Source organism: Pelmatolapia mariae, linkage group LG2 (genome assembly GCF_036321145.2).
Source record: "Pelmatolapia mariae isolate MD_Pm_ZW linkage group LG2, Pm_UMD_F_2, whole genome shotgun sequence".
NCBI lineage: Eukaryota > Metazoa > Chordata > Actinopteri > Cichliformes > Cichlidae > Pelmatolapia > Pelmatolapia mariae.
Genome location: NC_086228.1, coordinates 11,862,478 through 11,874,985, shown reverse-complemented (window position 1 = coordinate 11,874,985; position 12,508 = coordinate 11,862,478).

Genomic DNA, 12,508 nt, shown 5'->3' with positions numbered 1-12,508 from the left:
CAGAGGATTCTGGAAACACCCTCAGACGTAAATCTGGGTCATCAGAAGATGGCGTTTTTGGCTTCTTTGTGCTCTGGGGATAAAAATAAGTAAGACACATTAAAATGTTTACATTTCATCATCACCCCTGGTTTTTATCTTTGTGATAACCCGAGACAGAGGAACAAACTTAGTCTGCAGAGAGGCGTTCAGGTGTCTGCAGATGAAGTTTAACAGACGTGCCCAGCATCGGCAGACAGGATCTAATCACAGACTGAGGCTAATGTCCTGCTGGACGAACCGTTGTCTCCTGTTTTTATAGAAACCCCCTGAAGGAAAACCTGAGCAGAGTTTAAACATCTGCAAATATTAAATGTTTTTCTTATTGTCAACAAATCTGATCAGCTTGAGCTCCGAGTTTATCCTGAGCTTTTGACAACACGACACAAACACTCATTAATGAGTTGGAGGTCACGCACACTGATGGGTAACCTTTGTTTAATTGAATGAGTCTGAATTTGACTGGGTTTATCAAACCAATTCAAACATTTAGATATTACTCCACAAACTTTTCTTTCTGCTCTGTTGTGAAAAAAATGTAAACGTCAACTGAAGATTAAAATAAATTTTTTTCCTCAGTAGTTTTTCAATCTTTAGATTAAAACAATCTAAAAATTGTTATCAAAGCAAATTTCTCAGGCAGAAAAGGTAAATTCTTAGGGACTATTTTCAGCGGTGGATTAATCCAGATTTGTAAAAACGACTCAGACTCTTATTTTTGGGTGTTTAGTTACACACAAAAATATTTATTCATGAACTTAACTGGTGTGAAATCTGTAAACAAAACTTAACAAGGTTTTATCCCTGCACTTTTAGGTCTTCATGTTGGGAAAAGTCAATTGAAAACATAAAATTTTAGGTATATAAGAATCTAAGATAATAACAGTGTGAAGACATAATTATTTAGGTTTTTATAGTGAAATTGTCAAAAGGACTATTTTCAGCGGTGGATTAATCCATTTCATTATGTTGACTAAGATGTAAAGTCTTCTCTGTTATAAGTCAAGTTATTAACCCCCCCCCCCCCCCCCCCAAAACAACAACAACAACAACACAAACAAAAACTAAACAACAACAACAACAAAACAAAAAAAAAGCAATGAAACTTGGAAACAAAAACAGGAAGTAGTTACCCGCCTAAAGCAGAAGAAAAGCGAAGCACTTGTTCAGGATTAATCTACATTTTGTGAGTTTTTGTGGCAGCAGGACTCAAACGAGGTCATAAGCATGTTTGGTGGTGCGTGTTTGAAATATGTCAGGCTCATTTTAAAGAGATGTGGTGACAATGAGAAAAATACAGTTTGATTCAGACTCCTGCAGGAACATTTTGGCAGCTTTCCAGAGCGGCGGCGCAGGAAGCAGCTGATCCCGGAGCAGTTTGTTTTGCTTTTCATTCTAATGGTAGTTTTTGTCTTTGTGGGGAAAAATGTAGGTATTTATGTAAAAAAGGGGAAAAAAAGAAGAAAAAAAGGATTTGAAAGTATTCTATGCATCTGACGTGTACATAATGATAATAATATTAATAACGTGTGGACTGTTTGTTTGTTCGTTTCTCTCACTGCATCAGTTCATCTGTTGGTTTCTTCTTCCTGGACAGATTTACCTCATCATCTCCTTATGTAGCAGCACTTCTTCTTCTTAGATCTATTTTTTCATCAGTTTAGGATCGAATGCACTAACTGTACAACTCATTTCCTCTGGAAAGGGGAAGGAAAAAAATGACAGAAGCTTTGTACTGCCTGTGTTCAGATTTGGAAAAAAATATAAATAAAAATGAACTAAATTTAAAATGTTTTCTTCATGTGTTGACAGTTTGCTCAAATATTTATTAACATTTAAATAGATTTTAACAATCTGAAAAATGGGACCTTAAAAGCTGCTACAGCTCTGTTTGGTCTGTTGGTCACATGAGTATCACTGAACTGAGAAGGAAAAATGGATTTTCTATTTAAATAAAGATGAAAAATGGGAGTGACAGTATAGAAGTCTGGGTCCCCTGCACAGGTCAGGTTGTCACTGTATTCAATATTTAGGTGGTTGCATAAGATGACATCATAATGTGTGATATAGATGAGAACCTTCAGGGGCCTAAGATGTACCTGTATGCCAGGTTTGGTCACTCAACGACTGATTGAGTGGGAGGAGTTATGAAGAGACAGGTTTGGTGTACTGCAGTAATAGTATACATTACAGTTCTTATATAGATTTATTTATATGTATACACACTTTTATATAGTCAAAATATTGTATTTTTCTTTGGTAGTATAGATTTTAGTTATTGTAATTGCTACTACACGTGTGCTATTACATGGATTATTTGGTCTAATGTACTGTAAATAATTATTCTTTTTATTTTAAAATAAATATTTATTTAAACATTTGATCATTATATACAGTTAGGCTGACAAATACTTGGGACAACTTTTTTCTTTCAAATTTTGGTTCTGGACATCACAACAATGAATTTTAAATGAAACAGCTCAGATGCAGTTGAAGTGCAGCTTTGATTCAGTGGGCTGAACAAACAGATTTCATAAAATGTGAGGAACTAAAACATTTCTAACACAATCTCTTCACTTCACGGGCTCAAAAGTAATTAGACAAATTACATAACTGAAAATAAAATGTTCATTTCTAACACTTGGTTTAAAACCCTCTGCTGGCAACGACAGCCTGAAGTCTTGACCTCATGGACATCACCAGATGCTGGGTTTCCTCCTTTTTAATGCTCGGCCAGGCCTTTACTGCAGCAGCTTCCAGGTACTTTTTGTTTGTGGGCCTTTCTGTCCGAAGTTTAGTCTTCAACAAGTGAAATGCTCAGTTGGGTTAAGATCAGGTGACTGATTTGGTCATTCAAGAATATTCCACTTTCTTGCTTTGGCTGAATGTTTGAGGTCATTGTCCATCTGTATTATAAAATGTCAGACAGTATATCTCTGAACACCGAATTCATTCTGTGTCACATCATCAATAAACACTGGTGTCCCAGTGCCACTGGCAGCTGAAGCCATCTCACTGCCTCTGCTGTGTTTTACAGATGTTCACATTCACACGTATGGGCAATTTAGAATTACCAATTAACCTAACCCCACGTCTTTGGACTGTGGAGAAAGCTGGAGTACCCAGAGAGAACCCATGCAAACACGGGGTTCTGGTAAAGGTTGATCTTGGTTTCATCTGCCCAAAGAAGGTTTTTCCCAGAACTGTGCTGGCTTCTTTTTAGACTGTTTAAAATCCAATCTAGCCTTTCTATTCTTGAGGCTCATGAGTGGCTTGTACCTTGCAGTGAACCCTCTGTATTTACTTTCATGCAGTCTTCTCTTTATCTTCTTCTCTTCTCTTTTTGGATATATCGATACACCTACCTCCTGGAAAGTGTAGTTCACTTGGTCAGCTGTTATGAAGCAGTTTCTCATCACCATGGAAATTATTCTGCGATCATCCACCACTGTCATCTTCCATGGTCGTCCAGGTCTTTTTGCAATGCTGAGTTCACCAGTTCTTTCTTTCTTTCTCGGGATGTACTAAACTGTAGATTTTGCCACTCCTAATTTTTCAGATGGGGTTTTTCTGTTTTCACAGCTTAAGGACTGCTTGTTTCACCTGCATGAAAAGCTCCTTTCACCACATGTTGTCTGTTCACAGCAAAATCTTCCAAATGCAAACACCACACCTCAACTCCAGGCCTTTTATCTGTTTAACTGATAATGACATAACGAAGGAATTGCGAACACCTGCCCATGAAATAACCTTTGACTGAAATGTCCAACTACTTTTACTTTCCCTTTAAAAAGAGGGTGGCACATGTTAAGAAGTTGAAACTCTTAAACCCTTTACCCAATCTGAATGTGGATACCTTCAAATTAAAATTTAAGAGTCTACACATTATGTCCATGTCCATTATATAACTGTAATGGGAATATGTTTCAGTAAACAGGTTAAAAAACCCCAAAAAAGCAAAAAAACTTACTGACATAAAACATTCACTTTTCTTTTAGCCAACACTATTTTAAAAATGCAATGGCAGGAGACTCCTGTGGATCAGGGCTTTAAAAATGTTTGTGAGGTTTTTTTCTGACTCTTTGATGGTCACATGAATGACTGGATGGTTTTGTAGGAGCAGCTGTCGGACCTGTGACAGGGTGAAGCTCATCCTTGGCCGATGGAGTTCTGCTCCTTCTTCAAGCTATGACATCATTGCTGCTGTGAAAAAAATAAATAAAACAGGATGACACGCTGCATGTCAGAAACATGATGAATGTCAACATGACGTGTAAACGCTTCCAGGGGTAAGATTTTTCAGCCATCATCTGCACTGCTGCATGTCTGTGAATGATCCCAGTCAGGAGAGTGTGCAGCCACGGTGGAGGCTCTGTCATGGTTTGGGCAGCTGCTCAGCCATTGCTGTTGGAGATCATTGTTAATACTGATGCAAATATGAACACAGAAAAGTACCATCACATTTTGATCCACTATACAAAACCATCTGGAAAGCATCTGATTGGCTACACCCTTTTTCACTTTTCCTTTAACATACGAAGAAATGAGGGGTGGATCAAGACTTTTGCACAGTGCTTTAACAATGACATCCTCTAACAATGTGTCAGTCCCTGTAAACCAGCTTACAGCTGAAAGAAACAATTAGTTTTATTTTCACATCTTGCCTGAGATATAAACTCAGGAAGTGCTAACGTAGGTTACCAAAAAACTATATTGTAAGACATATTAGATTCTCAACTCAGTAATCAAAAAACAAGTATGATCAAGAAATATACTTTTATGTCACCATATCGCAGCAGAAGTACATCTGAAAATTAGCAGCACCTTCTTGTAATGAGGTATCTTAACTGGAAGCACTAATTGACCTTGTTTAACTACATATGACGTCTGAGTTACATCTAAGTAAGGAGATGCCCTAATTACAGGAGAAAAGCCCAAAGAAGTCAGCGACGAAACTGCTTCGAAAACACAACAAATAACGAGCAGAGTGTGACTATGATGGAGATGCAAGAAAAGCTGCATCCTCCTCCTCCAGGCGCTGCTACCTGCCTGTATGTTGCTGTTGTTGCCATGGAAATGTTTCAATATTCACATCGGGAGGCTGAAATGAAATAACAGATGGTGGGATGCATGTAGGTGCACGACCGGCAGAAACAAATTATCACTTCTCGTTATCTCCTCAGAGTGCGCCGGCGGTTTCAAACGAGTCCAGCTGAACCACGGCGCTTATTGAGGGTTTTTAGATTCAATTACAAACGCAGAGAAGAGACAGCAGGTGGATTCAAAAACTGAAGATATGTTTGGATATTTGAGGCTCCTGCTGTGCTCATTTTTTTTTTTTAAATGAGAGGAGCTCGCAGGATTTTCATATTTATTTTCAAATGTGTTAACCTGATGTAAAAACTTCCAGGAAATACCAGAGAGCTGCAAACAACAACAGCCCTTCACAGTTTCAGTGATTTATCAGTAAAGAGTCATCTTATCGCGTTTGGTTTCATACCATCAAGCAGAAGCAAGACTGTTTTAGAAGCCATTTTGAAATACCTGCAATAATTTACCTTATTAGGGGCGTGGCCTTTTTTGACTGACAGGCGGATAGCGACATCTCAGTTGAGTCCCTAAACCGGACCTCTGGGTTGTGTTTGTGCTGTTGGAGCCTTCTGGAGCGTTTTTATTAACATGATCTGAACAATACAATGGTTGCTGTGAGGTTACTGTACTAACAGACCGTCCAAGAAGCCTCAGCTCCAGTTTTGGTGAGGGGAAATTCTAATTTGGATGTTAATGAGTACTAATTAGCAGCTATCCGTTCCTGTGTGATGCTATCGCACAGTCTATGGATGTAGTTTGATAAGCAAGTTAGCTAGCATTAGCTACTTAGGACTCCATCCTCTTGTGCAAATATAGTCCAAATACAGTCAGCGATGGACACCAACAGCTAAAATGCTAATGCAAAGTTCACAGTGTGGATATCTATTATCTGTTTACATAGTAGTCCATGGAGCAAATATGAAGTATTTATAAAATACTATATTGAGAGGCTCCAACACACTGCAGATTTGAACCGTATCCTGCAGGAATCGATGGTTTTACCCTCTTTGTGCTGTTGGACCCTCTGCTTTGTTGTTCGTGAAGTTTGTTCAACACTTGTTGAGCTTTTTGCCCTCCAATCAGCTGAGTGCTGCAATTAACGTCAATCATGCACCACCTCTGCATCAGAGGGGCTCAGCGACTCTATAATGTTAATCAAAGTATTTATCCAAACAAGACAAATTAACCCAGCCTCTCGTTATCGAACCCCCTCATCAACCAAATCAACTTAATTGCTGTAAATGAAAGCAATTAACATCAGAGCCTGTCGTTATCCGCTCCGCTGCTTTAAAGCTGCAGCTCAGCCTCGGGCTCGAGATCAAATATCTGCTGCCACACTCACACTGCTGCCACTGTTTATGATGATGAAGTGTTTTGTATAAATTTTATGAGCCTCTGTGTATTTACATGAGGTCCGGTATTTACATGCTCGTGCATGCATGACCGAACAAAGGCATGACAGTAAGTCCTTTCAGCTTCTGCGATGGGCGGACATTTAATGCACACCTGATTGAAGCGAGGTTCCACAGTGGGAATTGGTGTGACCACAAACTTCCCGTGTGGGAAGTAAACTAGCTGACGCTACTATGAAAGAAATTCCTCTTAAAACCTTTGTTTACCTACAAATACATAATGAATGTGATGAAAGGTTCAGGTAGTAAAATGAAAACGAGTGTATAATTAAAGTCCTGAATGGCATGAGCTCTTGTCATGGTCTTCTTAAGACTGCTGTCAGAAATGGTGTAATGAGGTCGGTCAACTTGTTGTGATGTTAAAGACTTATTTATTTATTTCCAAATTGGATCTTAATGGTAATTCCATACATGCATTTTTTATGTCTCAGAAACCAGTGAAATTAAATTTACTGCTTTCCATTTTTGTAGATGTAAGCATAAAAAACATTTTGTCTTCAGACTTTGGACTTGTTTTCAGACTGGCTTTAAGTTTTTATTAACTTTGTTCTTGGACTTTGTTTCTGATGATTTGGGACATGTTTTAGACAGTTTGTGAGGTACGTAATTAAAATGTATTTACAAAGCAATTTTCACAGTCACAAAGCACTGAACAAAAATAAACATAGCAAAATAAATTAGAAAAAGGTTTGGGGTGCGTTTTAGACTGGATAGTTCAGGAGAGGTTTCAAACTGGTTTGGACTGATGACTTGTTTTTGACTTCTTTACGACAGTTTCTGTTTGTTTTTTGTTGATGAAGTGCCAGGTTTGGGTTTTGGACATGATTTTGAATGCTGTGGGTACTGTTTTGAGTTGGGGTTTGAAATGGTATTAGACCAGTTTTTGTTTTGGACATGATCTTGATGACTGATTTAGCTCTTAAAGTTGGTTTTAAATTTCATTGTTGATGGTGTTGGACCTAGCTTGAGGTTCATTCAGGACTTTTTAAGATATATTTTGACTGAACGTCATCTTTAATTCTGAATTTGGGTTTGGATTGGTCTTAGATGGCTGTGGAGCATCGTGGGGAACTTTTGTCTAAATCATACTTACATACAGTTTTGGGAAGCATTTATTTGTCAAGGCCTAAACATTTAGCTGAGTAAATAGTATGAATAAGTTTTTGGTCTCTTTGTTTTAGTCTTCAGTTTAGTCCTTAGTTGTTGCTTGGGGAGACGTTGTGTTCATTTAACTGACTATTGTTATCAATAGAAGTCTATTCAATCAGCCAGCAGTAATCATTCCACGGCTGCAGACATACATTTGACACTTGGTAAGTTTTTTTCAGTCCGATTCAGCGACCAAAGAGAAATGAAGGAATTCTATTTTATCATATGGTGTCAGCTCATAACAACAGTCGCCTCAAGGCACTTATACAAATAAAAACACAGTAAATTTAACTTTCAACGTGACTTGTTCCAAAGAATATAAATAAAAATGAACGGAACATCTATAAAAGCCAGTGATTCACATCCATTGCTATTGTACAGCATTTATTGACTGCTCCACCTCACTAACTGGCAGCCCAACGTCTTCGTTTACAAACAGCCAGTTGATGGATGAGCTAACGTTCTTCCCTAATGCACTAGATACTTCAAGAAGGCGTTCCCAAGGAAAAACACTTGTGCGTACATGCGATTTTCACATGAAATAGCAAACGGTTGTTCTGTAGATTTGCCACCATCAACAACCCAGAACACCTCATTTGACTGAAATTCTGGCAAACTTTCTCCAAGCCCCCCCCCAACGTGCCATGACAACAGAGCCCATTGGGGTGATTTACAACCATCATGACGGGCTAATGATGGGTTTTCGCCATTGAGCTGCGTTTATAGACTGGAAGAGCTGGTCTGGCAGATCAGTTTTACCCACACAGAGGACAGAGACCAGCAGAAGGAAGAGCAGATCCTGAATCAGCGCCCGCAGGCAACCTTCCCCTACTGAGCCTTTCCTACGCCACCACCTGGATGGGCTGCTGCGATTGGCTGACAGGAGCTCGGGGGAAAATGATTGGCTGCCTCCAGCCCCGGAGCTCGGCCTTTAAACGATTCACTGAAAGAGCTGTAATTAAGTGTAATGACATCTGAAAGGCACTATGAGTGTGCAGAACAATGATTGAGATAATTGCACTTAATCATACAGAAAATAACATCTGAGTTTGATGTGAATGCAGCAGTCCAGACTGCACTCACTGCCATTCACATCACGGCTTTATTTCCAAAGATAAATAAACTATTTAATAATTTCATATGAACTTTTATTAAGGAGGCAGACATCAGTTATTACTAATACCTGTTTGTCCCGTAAGGAAAAATGAGGATGGTTTACCCTCTATTGATGCATTATGATAACAGTTAACAAAAATACTGCCGGTGGCCGTTGGTACCCCTCAGCCTCCAAGTAACAGATCTAAAATCCTACATTGTTTTGTTCTTGAGTTATCGCAGTCACAAACTCAGGTGTCCACATCACCCTGCTGGTAGCGTGATAACAGTACCCCATCAGACTGAGAGGTAAAAAAGTTTTTATTTTTATTTTTACTTGGTCATTTACTTGTGCAAGTTTTTTTAGCCATCCCTCGGTTCGTTATGTTTTGGCTCCACAGAGCCAGATTATTAATGAATTATTCAATTTTTGAAAGTGGTTTTGAGCAACAAGTCTGCAGCTTTCTGAAGGCCTTTCAAAGATTTCTTTGGACATTTGCTGCTTGTTCACTTATTTTCAGTCCAGTCCTTCTACCTGACCTTTTTCAGAAAAATTGATTTTTTTCTTAAGCCAGTTAACACTGATCCATGAATCATTCAAGGATAAAAAGAAACCTGGTGCTGTGAAGAAATGCCAGATGAGATAACACAATGTGACAGGCATAAAGCCATAATCTGAAAACTTGGCATATCATAGCACGGTGTGCAAAATTTAGGAAAACTGGACATATTGAGAATTTAAAAAAAGACGTGGCAGGCAGGCATGGAGAGTTCCTTTTGGCCAAACAGGTTTGATTATGAACCATATCTGTTCATGATGTTAGCTAACAATAGCTCACCTGCTTTGGCTCTATCTAAAGCCTGTGTAAGGCCAAATCAGTGTTAGTTTTTGTCCTTGTGTGGAGTTTGTGTTATGCTTAAGGCCAGTAGTTTGGTGATGCTACTGCTTCCTGTGTCCTTCACAAACAAATCAGTCTGCAGGCTGTTGGAGGAAAACAGGAAAACATACACCATAAAGACACTGGCTATAAAGAGCATTCAATACAACATAAACAAACATAAATAAATACATTTAAAAAACTCTTTTTTTGTTATTTTTTTTTCTGACAAAAGATTCTGTGGTTACACTTTAGAGCACAGGTGTCAAACTCTGGCCCGCAGGCCAAATTTGGCCCGCAGCCTAATTACATTTGGCCCGCGAAGCCATACCAAATTACTATTAGAGCTGGCCTACTGGTATTATACAGCTAATATATATATCGTTTAGTATTAAGCTTTGCTTGTTACATATTCAGTTTTTCAGCAAAACTTGTTTGAGTCCATAAGAAAAGATTCATTCTTATATCTGGAGGAAGATTTTTTTTTCAATAAATATTAATGTGAGCCCGCGACTTTGTTCCAGTTTTGAATTTTGGCCCACTGTGTATTTGAGTTTGACACCCCTGCTTTAGAGTGTAAAATAACACGTTACCTTCATGAACCGTATTCATTCTACAGTTGGATATTTGATATTTATTAAAATTTGAATAAAATACGTCACAGTGGTCTTTAAAAATATGTTGTCACCTCATGTTTAAAATGATGTCTTTTGAAATAGTATTTATTAAAAAAAAAGGTTAATAATTAATAGTTTGTTTTCTGAACGCTACCCACACACTGTGTTACTGTGGAAAATGGGGACATAAGTTTACATGACTGATGTGCAAAACTAACCTGCCCTGACCTTATTCAAAATAATGCTTGAATGATCTACTGTTTCACGACTCACTGCATACTACTGTCATTATATCAGGGTTCAGACGTGCCCGTAACAGTGCACGGGCTGCTGTGCCACGTAAGTAACTTTACAGGAATTTATAATCTAATTAAAAGTGGAAATACAGGTTTATGAGGTTGATTTAACACTTAAATAAACTCTATTTATGAATAGTCAGTTTGCTATGTCTCATTTAAGACTAAATCTCCTGTGAGCAGCTGTGTCAATATTCATATATTTTTATTTGTGATCGCAGAACAAAGACTTAATGATCCAAAAATAACACAACTTTTTTTGTAAGGAGCATCATTTCCTGGTGATTGATTTAACACGCTTAGATTTCTGGAAAAAAGTGTTCATTAGTTTCGTTCTAATGATCAGGAAGAGACGTTTTGGGTGAGTTTCGAGTGCAGGGAGTAATTATGAGCGAGGAAAACGTGTTAGGTCGAGACCACAAAAATAATTATTGTTCTGTGATCAAAAAAAGCTGTGATGTCTTCATGCTTCTGTTAAAAACAATAAAGAAAAGAAAGGTGAAAGAAAGAAAACTCAACACACACCTTACTTGATCACAAACACACACAGCGGCCGCTTCCTCACACAGGTAACCTCTCAGTGACCCAACCTGTTGTGCAGGTGAGCAGCAGTCAGGGCCACAAAAAACAATCTCATGAATGTTTGGGATTACAAACCACCGCCAATCATGCTGCTCAAACAGGACGTTGTTTCCAGCTGGCATCTAACGGCGACTATTAAATGTCCCGCCTCCATCTGTCAGCAGCCAGCACCTGCTCGCTAAAAGGCTGAGTCGGTGACTTTCAGACGCTGCGTCTGTCTGTTGAAGAAAAATTAAAAAAACAGAAAAACAGCGCAAGATGTTATGTCTGAACCTGCCGGCACAAAAGTCCCAAAGAATTATACATACGTTCATAATAATGCTTAGTAACGATAATAACCTGTAATGCAACGTCACTGGAACTGCAGGGAAACGCAGAGGAGTCGATGAACAGAAATCACAAAGAAATTCTCAGGAAATCCCCAATGTGCTGAAACTGATTAATATCCAACAGACTAAATTATCACACAATTACCGGTGCTTAAAGAATGGAGAACACAAAATTGGTCCAAAAACCTCTCATGTTCAGCTGTTTGTTTTTTTTTTGTAAAAAGATAACAATGTTAGCCTTTTCTGCAGCTATAGGGCATATATGGTATCACTCTTGGCTGGAAGCAGTGCTTAATCAATGGAAAAAACACAAACTTTGTCCAAAAACCTCTCATGTTTAGCTGTTTTTTTGTAAAAAGATAACAATGTTAGCCTTTTCTTCAGCTATAGGGCATATATGGTATCACTCTTGGCTGGAAGCAGTGCTTAATCAATGGAAAAAACACAAACTTTGTCCAAAAACCTCTCATGTTTAGCTGTTTTTTTGTAAAAAGATAACAATGTTAGCCTTTTCTTCAGCTATAGGGCATATATGGTATCACTCTTGGCTGGAAGCAGTGCTTAAACAATGGAAAAAAACACAAACTTTGTCCAAAAACCTCTCATGTTTAACTGTTTTCCACTTTTTCTTTGGTCATTTTAGCCTTTTTGGCCAGGGTGAAGGGAGTATCTGCCATCAAACAAGAAGACAGCCGCATGTAACTACGACGGTGTTCGCTAGTTCACCTTACATGCATTAATGTAATAACGTGGTTAGCCTACTCAACGTAAATTACACACGAACAACATTAAGCTACTCACGCAGAGAAGAACGGCTGCTGCCGCCATCATCATCCGTCATCATTTCTGCTACACTGGCAGGGCTAGGGGCCAGGACTCTACTCTTCGGGTTCTTGGGGGATGTTGCTAACTCCGGGTCCGATAACAGGCACCACACCCGCAGTAGATGTGCACGGCGTGAGGTCTCACACCAAGCTATCAAACACGGCGCATTTCTCGGCTTTAAAAAAAACCCCCGCT